Source organism: Macrotis lagotis, chromosome 1 (genome assembly GCF_037893015.1).
Source record: "Macrotis lagotis isolate mMagLag1 chromosome 1, bilby.v1.9.chrom.fasta, whole genome shotgun sequence".
Classification (NCBI taxonomy): domain Eukaryota; kingdom Metazoa; phylum Chordata; class Mammalia; order Peramelemorphia; family Peramelidae; genus Macrotis; species Macrotis lagotis.
This window is the reverse complement of record NC_133658.1, coordinates 191,684,462-191,695,815: the sequence shown is the minus strand read 5'-3', so window position 1 is coordinate 191,695,815 and position 11,354 is coordinate 191,684,462. Positions and strand designations below refer to the sequence as shown.

The following is an 11,354-nucleotide window of genomic DNA, read 5'->3' as shown; positions in this document are numbered from 1 at the left end:
ATTCCTTCAAGTGTTAAAGAAAGAGAAAGAGTGGTAGAAGAAAAATGGAAAAAGAACTGAAAGTGATATATGACAATTTTGAAAAGAGAATTAGCAACTTGGTGAAAGAGGCTTGCATACACACACATACACATACAAACACAGAAGAAAATAATACCATAAAAAGCAGAATTGACCAAATGATAAACAAGGCTGAAAATTCACTGAAGAAAAGAATTCCTTTTGAAATTAAAATTCAAGTAGAAGCTAAGGATTCCATGAAACACCAAAAAACACTAAACAAAATCAAAAGGATTAAAAATTTAATAAGATGCAAATATCTCATGAGAAAAACAACTGACCTGAAAAATAAACTAGAGAGATAATTTATGAATTATTTGAATACCTAAAGCCATGATCAAAATAGAGCCTTGACATCATATTTCAGGAAAGAATAAAGTAAAATTGTCCTAATATCTTGGATCTAAATAACAAAATGAAAATTTATAAATTCCATCAATCACCAATTGAAAGAAATCTCAGAATGAAAACTCCCTCGACTGCTATAGCCAAATTACAGAGCAGACAAAGTAAGAAAAAATATCAGAAACAATTCAACTAACTTGGAATCATAGGAAAGATTTAGCAGCTCCAAAATTAGAGAAACAAAAACTTGTAACATAATGTTCTGGAAAGCAATGGAGATGGAATTAAAGCCAAGAATAATGTATCGAGCAAAACTGAGTATACAGCAGGAAAGAGATGGGATATTTGCAAGCATTTGTGATGGGAAAAAGCACCAAATAGAAAAGTGACATACAAAAAGATTTGAGAGGCATAAAAATATAAGCATGGGAACAACTAGGTGGCACAGTGGATAGAACACCAGCCCTGGACTCAGGAGGACCTGAGTTCAAATTCAGTCTCAGACACTTAATAATTACCTAACTGTGTGACCTTGGGCAAGTCACTTTACTCTATTTGCCTTGCAAAAACCTAAAAAACATTAAGCATGAGAGAATATATATTCATATATGAATATACATATGCACATATACACAGTTATATGTTTATGCATATGTACATCTATAAATATATACACTTATGTGTGTGTGTAAACTAGTTATATTCTGTCAACTTGAAATAAAGTTCCCAAAGTAACAAATATAAGTGCTTTTATATAAGCAACAGAATTGCAATTTGGGACATCATGCAGCACTGAAGTACTGAAATGCATATGAAAATTAGAAAGGTCAAGGTTTAAATTTACTTCAACAAGGTGGAATGTCCAAGAGGAGAAACAACAAGGAGGAATGTTTTAGAAATTTAAGCTGCTTTTCCATGTATGTGTAGGAGATTTAGGCAGTGGTGATATCTGGTAAGAACAACAGGTTTCAGGCGCAGTGATGGAAAGTTCAGGAAACAACTGACTAGTATGAGGACATAAAAAACCCAAAATCAAATTCAGAAAAGCAGAAGATTTAAATGCATCCTTTGCAGATCATGAAACAATAAAAATTATATATTATAAAGGATCATGCAAATATGACTATAACAATTGGAAAGTAAACAACATAGTTTTTTTTTATTTTATTTATTATAAGGCAATGGAGTTAAGTGAATTGTCCAAGGTCATACAGCTAGGCATTTATTAAATGTCTTAGGTAACATTTAAACTCAGTTTTTCCTGACTTCAGGGCTCATGCTCTATCCACTCTGCCACCTAGTTGCCCCCTAAATAACCTAATTTTAAAGAATGATTATATAAAAAAATAAATTATAGAAATAATAAAAAATTTCATCCAAGACAATGAAAATCATACCCAAGCATATAGGATGAGGCCAAAGCAGTCATTAGGGAAAACTTCATATATCTAAATGCTTATATTAATAAAATGGAGAAAGATGTGATCAATGAGTTAGGAATGCAATGAAAAAAAGCAAGAACAAGAACAAAATATAAATCCTTGACTAAATATCAAATTATAAATTCTGAAAATCAAAGGAAAGATTAATAAAATTGAAAGAAATAAAATTATTAAATTAATAAATAAAACCCAGAGTTGGTTTTATAGAAACATCAAAAAATGGATAAACCTTTGGTTGCTATGATTAAAAACAAAGGATGAACACCAAATTAACAGTATCAAAACTGAAAAGGAAAAATTTACCACCGGTATGGAGGAAATTAAAGCTAACATTCAGAGCTGTTTCACCCAACTATATGCCAGGAAATATGGCAATCTAAATGAAATGGATAAATAATTTTCAAAAATAAATGAGTCCAGATTGACAGAAGAGGAAATAAAATAGTTAAATCTCATTTTTGAAAAAGAAATTGAACAAGCTACAATGAAGGAAAAATTTCCATGCTCATATGGATTCACAAGTGAATTCTATTAAATATTTAAAGAACAATTGACATTAATTCATTATAAACTTTTAATTAAATAGGTGAAGAAAGAGTTCTACAAAATTCCTTCTATGACACAATATGGTGCTGATAAGCTAAATCGGAAGAGTCAAAACACAGAAAGAAAATTATAGATCAATTTCCCTAATGAAAATTGATGCAAAATTTTTTTAATTAAGAGATTAAAGCAGGGGTGGCTAGGTGGCATAGTGGATAAAGCACCAGCCTTGGACTCAGGAGTAGCTGGGTTCAAATCCAGTCTCAGACATTTAATAATTACCTACCTGTGTGGCCATGGGCAAGCCACTTAACCCCATTTGCCTTGCCAAAAAAAAATAAACCTAAAAAGAGATTAAAGCAAAGCATGACAGCTAATTCTCTATGATCAGGTCAGAATTAATGCAAGAATGGCAAGGTTGGTTCAATATTAGGAAAAGAGTATAATTTATGGTATCAATAACAAAACAAGCAGAAAACATTGATTACCTCAACAGATGCTTAAAACACTTCTGATAATACAGCATTCATTACTAGTAAAAATACTACAGAGCATCGGAATAAATGAAATTTTCCTTAAAATGATAAGGGATGTCTGATTTAAAACCATCAGCAAGCTTTATATGTAATGGAGACAAAGTAGAGTCATTCCCAATTAAGAACACGAATAAATCAAGGACACTCATTATCACCATTATTATTCACTGTTGTATTGGAAATGTTAGCTTTGGAAATAAGAAAAGAAAAAGAACTTGAAGGAATTAGAATAGGCAATGAGGAAGAAAATGCTTACTCTTTGCAGAGTATATGATGGTATAATTAGAGAATCCTAGAAAATCATCTAAAAAGGTATTTGAAACTATTAGCAACTTTACCAAAGTGGCAGAATATAAAATAAGTTCACATAAGCCATCAACATTTCTATATATTACCAACAAAGCACAACAGAAAGAGTTAGAAAGAAAAATTCCATTTAAAGTTAACTGTAGGGCAAAGTTGCTGGTGAGGTTGGTGGCGAAGCAGAAGCTGGCACCTGCCTGTGCTGCCCAGTGGGGTGTTTTCTCTCCATCCTGCTCTGAAAGATTTTCCAACCAGCTACTATGTCAGAGGACAGTTATGTTTCCCTTTCCTCTTATGATAAGACTTCAGGATCAAAACTTGCCCGAAAAGCCAAAGCAGCGCCATTTCTCCCAATCTGACTCGCAGGCTTTGCAGCTATTGTTGCATATGGATTACACAGACTGAAGAGCAGAGGGAATACTAAAATGTCTGTCCACCTGATTCACATGCGTGTGGGAGCCCAAGGCTTTGTAGTAAGAGCAATGACTGTTGGTATGCTGTACTACATGTACCAGGAATATTGGGCAAAACTCAAACCTTAAGAGGAAACATGCTGTCTTCGTGCTGATGATGTTTTACAGAGCTAGATAACTCACATTGAGGTTATGGTTTAAAATAAATCATCTAGAGGTACACAGTTCTAAAAAGCAGTACATATCAGACATAATCATGATATTTAAGATTGGATTTTTTTAAGGAAGCTTTAGTTTTCTAGGTGATTCAAAGTATACTGATTAGTATCCAAAAGTTAATTAGGGGAGCAGAGTTAATACAAAAGAACTGGTCATTAAAATTTACTTGGGTGAAAAATTATTGATATTTCTCAAATGTTACACATTAATGACTAAAAAAATAGATACCCAAGACTCAATTTACTCCTTTTGGTTTAAGATGGGGCATATTTTGGAATATAATATGGGAATCTTCTTTAAAATAATTCAGGAAGCATTTACCTCCTTTTCTTGTAGAAATGTGTAACTTAAATGTCTAGGTCTGCTTGGATTTGACTAGGGCCAAAAGAACATTTTTAAGAAAAATATGAAAGAAAATATTATGGCAAGTTTTCCTCTCTACCTTCATCATAGAAAACTTGTTTATATTTATGATGAACCTTGAACAGTTGTCAATCAGGCTATTTAACATAGTAGTATTTATTACAAAGTTAATAAAAGATGAGAGACTACTACTGTTTTTTAAATGCCATCTGTTTTATATGTATTGAAGTGCTTGTTCAGCAGTAAAGATAGAAATTTAAAATGTGAAAAAAATAAAGTTAACTGTAGGCAGCATACAATACTTGGGAGTCTACTTGTTCAGAAAAAAACTAAGGAACTATATGAAAACAATTAGAAACTATTTTTCAAATAAATAAAGCCAGATCTAAACAATTAGAAAAATTTCAATTCTTTATGGTTAAACAAAGGTAATATAATAATCATGACAATTCCACCTAAAGTAAATTGCTTATCCAGTGTCACATCAATTAAACTCCCCCAAAATTATCTCATTGCGTTAGAAAAAATAGTAATAAGATTCATATGGATATACAAAAGGTCAGGAATATCAAGATAATTAATGAAAATATTGCAAACAATGGTGCTCTAGCCATTCCAGATCTAATTTATATTATAAAGTAGTAGTCATCAAAACTGTTTGGTATTGTTTAAGAAATAGAATGCTGGATCAATGGAATAGATTAGGTACAGAAGAAACAGTAATTTGACTATGTTTCATAAACCCCCCAAACTTTAATTTCTTGGATAAAAACTCACGTTTTAACAAAAAACTTTTGGGAAAACTGAAAAATTGTATGGCAGAAACTAGGAATAGACATCTAAATCTTATACCAAAGCAAGTTCAAAATGGATATAGATTCTAGGTGTAAAATGTAATATCATCGGCCAGATAAGGAAAGGATTTATGACTAAACAATAAAATGCAAAATTAGTAATTTTCATTACGTTAAAGGTTTTTCACAAATAAAACATACGCAACAAAAATTAAAAGGAATTCAAATGTTTCTGAATCAAATTTATAAGAATTCAAGTCATTCTCCAATGATAAAATGGTATTACAGTATAAGTAATCTGTTTTCAGATGAAGAAATTAAAATTATAAAAATATGAAACAATACTCTAAATCATTGCATTAAATGCAAAGAAATGCAAATTAAAACAACTCTAAGGTACCACCTCATATCTATCAGATTGGCCAATATGACAATCAAGGAAAATGTTGGTGGGGATGTGGGAAAACTGGGACAATAATGCATTGCTGTTTGATTTGTGAATTCAACCTTTCTAAAGAGCAATTTAGAAGTACACCCAAAAGGCAATAACACTGCATACCCTTTGATTCAACAATACTACTATCAGGTCTGTTTACCAAAGACATTATAAGAAAGGGGAAAAACCCCACATTTTCCCAAATACTTATAACAACTCTTTTTTGTAGTGACAAAGAATTGGAACCTGAGGGGAAACCCATCACTTTAGGAATGGCTGAACAAACTGCAGTATATGAATATTTTGGAGAACTATTGTTCTGCAAGAAATCATGAATGCCTGTACTTCAGAAAAACCTAGAAAGACTTTTATCAACTGATATTGTGAGATGTGACCAGAAGAACATTATAACATTAACAACAGCATGTTGTGTTGATCAATCTTGAGGAACTTGTTCTTCTCAGTACTACAAAGTTATAGAAAATACCATACATGTGCAGAGAAGTAACAATAGAGTCTGATTGTAAACCAAAGCATACTCTTTTCAATTTTCAAATATTACTTTGCATTTTTGGTGATTTTTCCCTTTTGTTCTAGTTTTTCGTTCACAATATAATTAATATGAAAATATGCTAAATATAGCTATACATGTATAACCTATTTTAGATTACACATTGTCCAGGAAAGAGCAGAGTGGAGAGAGGGAGAGAGAAAAATTTGGATCTCAAAATCTTTTAAAAATGAATATTAAAAATGATCTCTATATTCAGTTGAAAATAAATAAATGATTTTATTTTTTAAAATAAATTTTAGAATTTTGATGGGAAAAATGTCATTATTAGTGAACAAGCTTCAGATAATTAGCTTTTCCATGTTTAGGAGAATGGGTGCTTAGGCATAATTTGATAGAATTAAATATATCTTTGTGCTTTGATAGAAATAGTCAAAAGGAAAAAATAGTCTTATACAGTTTAAAGGAACCACATATGTTAAATCTTTAACTTTCTCATTCTCAGTTATTTCATGAATCTTCTAATGTAGCAAAGAGACTACTGCAAAATCTTAACAATTTCTTAGGATTAGCCAATGCTTCAGTTAACATCGAAACTTTCAAAATATTGGAATTATTACTAGCCCTTGATAAGATAATGTAATAGAAGTTTAGTAGAAATTAAAACTATACTAAATATTACCACTATCACACTATACCTATTTTCATTGTTGTGGGGGGTTAGACCATAATAATGCATTATTAGAATTTTAATATATAATTGATATTTGTTTAAAAATTAGACCAAAGTATTAAAATATATTATCTTTTCCAATGGGAAGAGGGTTGAAGTTGCAGTCAAAAAACTGAATTCAAAGTCTCTAGCATTTACTCTTTGTATATTTACTCAGTATAAACAAAGAATTATCTTCCTCCCCAAAATGTCCCCTCTTCTTTATTTCTTTTTCCTGTCAAAAATGCCACCATATTTCTAATCACCCTGTCTTACAACCTTGTTATCAGCCTGAACTCCTCACTCTCTTCCAACTTCTATATTGAATTCGTTGTCAAGTCTCATACACTTGACCTTTACAAAATGGCTTATATATGCCCTCATTCCTAAACTATTGTAATATTCTACTCATAGATCTTCTCTACTCAAATTTCTCCACTTTCCATCTTTTACTCAAACATCCAAGATATCTTCCTAAGGCACTGAACTGACCATGTCAACTGTCAGTTCAATAAATTCCAGCTCCTTAATAGTCCCAAGTTCAAATATGAAATCTGTTTGGTTTTTAAAATTCTTCCTAACCTGATCGTTTCCAGACCAAGAAACATCTTCTCTGGTCTACATACATTATCACTGTCTATCCTCCATGCCTAGAATTTTCTCTTTTTGTCTTTGTGTCATAGCTTTCCTAACTTCTTTTAAGAATCAGGTAAAATCCAGCATTCTGTAAAATGCCTTTTTCCAGACACAATTAATATTAATGAATTATTTCTAAATTTCCCTTGGACAATAGTGATCTTCACTTCTTTGGACAATATTACATTTTATGACTTGCAGTCATAGAACACCAGGTATATATTTTGAAAAAATGTCTTTTTTTCCAGGAGGAATCTTGGCATGATGAAAACTCTCTGCCATTTCTCAAAGCCTTCTTTCATTCTTTTCTTTGATTCTAAGTTCAGTGCAATTTCTATTTTCAGAGTGTAGTCAAGATATATATGCTAGTAAAGAAGTTTTATAGGTTAACAATTTATTTATAAAAATCTTTATAATAAATACTTTTGCCCAATTTTCTTATGTGCATATTCAATTTAGTGCTAAAATTGATATTCGAAATCATATAGTTCAACTTTCTTATTTTTTTAGGAGGAGAGACTGAAGCACAAAATGATTCATTTATTTATTTAAAATCCTGGATAGTTTATAGTGGAGAACATTTCAGTTACTGGAGAAAGTATCTTACAAAAATATGAGGTCCTTACTAGAAAAAGCCATAGATGTTGTAGAATCTATCTCTTTCAATGAAAACCATGAATAATGTAAATCAAGATGAAAATAAGTCAAAACAAAGCATACTAGGCAGATCTTTTGACTGGTACATGACCAATGTATGTCCAATACAAAGCCTTGCATGCCTGTTACTCCAGTTCAAGCTGTAATAATAAAGTGCCTAAGTATCTGGGACCCAAGACCAGGACTGAACAGAATAAACTCCAGAATATCAGCCAAGCCACATAAGTATGCTACTTACCTTCTCTGTCTGCCTAATTTCTGCAAACCATGGGATTTTGGGGAGGGGTCTTTGTAGGTATACAAATTTGTCAGCTAGTGGCCACCCAAAACAGTCCCAGCATGAATATCACACTTTGATTATTAAATTATTTTTATAATCAATCTGCAGAGCCCTGCTTCTTTCTTCGGTATCATATTGGACCCTTTGTTTGAGGGACCTTTGGATAAACCACTGAAGAGAATGTCAGGGCAAGAAAAATATAGAAGGATGTGGAAAGTTCTGTTATATAATGTTATTCACAGACAAAATTATCTAAAGTAATCACAGATGTTAGAGAATATTTTTTTGAACTTCAATTTGGATGCTATACTGAATTCCCTCCATTAATGGTGACTCTGGTGGGCACACCTTGCTATTTTGTAAAGTTTATCCAATATAAATGAACATAAGATTATCAAGCAAGTGTATTTCTGGTGTTATATATTACAAGAATTTTGCACAATTTTGGCATAACTGTGGAAGACATTATATAGGAGGAATGTTTTAAATCAACCAATCAAAATAAAATGTATTAAATGTTTATTGTCTATCAGACACTGAGCTAAAAAACTGATGAAAGATGCAAAATTAGTCACCAACTTTAAAGTCCTCATATCAAAATAGAGGAAATAACAAATATGTTATTGGATACAATATATATATATATATATATATATATATATATATATGTATATATACAAATTATGAACAGAGTGGATGAAAGATATGTTGAGAAGGGAAGGCACTTGCAGCTGAGAGCACAATTTACCCAAGATAATATACTTCTAAAAATTCTATCCATGCTGATAAAGTCACTGGTGCAATAAGGATTAATGTAGGGAATGAGAAAAAAGGGTTAGACAAACTTGAGCAGAGTTACTTAGAGAGCTACTTCCTACTTCAAATCGGAAACACTGAAGCAATATGTTTCTGTGAATATAATTAGGTTACCTACCCATTGTCTGAATCAAATCAGCCTCATTATCTACAGTATCTATAATATCAGTATCTCATTCAAGTCTCACAGAAGAGGAAAGCTGGGGATTGTCGAAGAGTAATTTTGAATGAAAGGAATAAGACAATTTTGAGAAAGGGATACCTAAGCAGTGCAGAGTCTGTGAGGGATATGACTATAAATCCAAGAGAAGAGGCCCAACTGGAAGCAATGAAAGTTATTAGTTCATAAGGAAGGCAACTCTTGCTGAATAGTAGATTCACATTCTTATGATACAAATTAGTTTCTTTTTTTTAGTTTTATTTTTTTGCAAGGCAATGGGATTAGGTGACTTGCCCAAGGTCAAGTCGAATTTGAACTCAGGTCTTCCTGATGCTAGGGCGGTCCTCTATCCACTGCATCATCTAGCTGCCCCATAAATTAGTTTCTTTCAACTTCACAGAGTTGCTTAAAGTACCTCAAATCCTGAAATAAATCAAATTTGTAACTGGCTGATTGGCAACAATTGTAATGAATAAGCAAAGTATTTTTATTGTAGAGTAACAGGGTAGAAAAAGACAGTATTTAGCCAAGGGAGAAAAGGAGAATATCTGAAATGAAACTGGTGGGATTATATGAAAGCATTCCCTCTTCAAGGGAAAACAAAGGAAAATGATGAATTTATTTATGTATTTATTTTTCCTAAAAGGTTATCTATTTTTTTAACATTCATCCATATTCATATGTATATTTTTTCATTTACAAAAATTCCTCCTACCCTTCCTTCCCACCACACTCCTCTCAGTGACAAAAAAATCATAAGAACAGATATTATAATAGTAATGACACAATTTGCTTTACCATGTCCTGGTATTGGTTTTGGGAAATTGCTAAAATTAGGCTTCTAGGTGATTGCAGCATTAGTCCATAAAGAATATTGAACAAAGTCAATTTTGAAAGAACTATTATTCCTATTCCTCTCCCCCTCCCATAGAATCCAAATATCAGAATCCCCTCTATATGTTCCAAAGATGGAGGGCAAACTCTCTGGTCAGAAACTCATGATTTTCATTCAATGAATCCCTTTTTTCCTGTCATTTCATTCTCAGAAATCTTCATAGAGTCTTCCAGAAGTATCAGTTCCAAAACATTAACAGTAGCATGACTTCTAAAAGAGCATCTACTAGAAGAGCTAACACTTCCAAGGCAATATCAGCATTATAAAGCTTACCTTATGCTACATTAGGTAAGGCTAATGTACAAGTTCAGGGAGATGATTATATCAAAGAATTCTGCCCTGGTCAGACCCATTTGAAATATTATTTAATTTCTCAGGGCTCATTTTAGAAAGGCTTTTGATAAGCATGAGAATAGACAAAGAAGGATTATTACAGTAGTACAGAACTTAATATCATCCCATATGTGGATAGAAGCAACTAGAGATGATTACGTATTAGCAGAGGTCTTAGCGGGTAGCTATGAACATGAGCCCTGGAGTCAGGATGACTTGAATTCAAATCTGGCCTTAGACACTTAATAATTACCTACCTGAATGGCCTTGGGCAAGTCACTTTAACCCTATTGTCTTGCAAAAAAGCAAAATTAATTAAAATTTAAAAAAAAAGAATTCTTAGGGGAAAATTCAAAATTTCAAATAATAAAAGTGAAGATTAGACTTGATTGTGCTTGGATCCAGAGGGGTAACAACTAGAAATAGGGGTCAGAAATTTCAAGAGAGTTAGGTTTGTGAAAGTTTTGGGTGGGGAAAGGCAGGAGTCAATAAGCATTAAAACAATTAGAGCTATGGAAAAGTAGAATAGACTATAACAAGTGGTAATAGATTGTCCATCAAAAGAGGTCTCCATTAAAGAGCCTGGATGTCCACTTGGCAGATACATTTGAACAGGAATTATTTATTTTCCTAGGGATTGAAATTGATAGCATCTATGATCCTTTCCAGTTATGAATTTTTGATATTCTGTTATCTGTCTGCATCATAGCTAGCATTGTAAAGAAGAAAATATTAAAAATCAATCAAACTCAGAAAGCCTCAATATCAACAGTCTATAATGTGTCAGTTGACATTTTAATATATTTGCCAGCCTAGTTATAGTGACTCATTTGATTTCTTTCCATTAGAGCCTGAGGAAGAACTGTTTCATTATGTTCTATGAAGCAATCATTATTTCTA

At 32.1% G+C, this 11,354-nt stretch overlaps 1 pseudogene; it reads left to right on the top strand.

Moving 5' to 3' along the window:
- Positions 1-3,465: 3,465 nt before the first annotated feature.
- On the top strand, positions 3,466-3,771 carry LOC141514964 (HIG1 domain family member 1A, mitochondrial pseudogene; annotated as a pseudogene).
- The last annotated feature ends 7,583 nt before the right edge of the window (positions 3,772-11,354 follow it).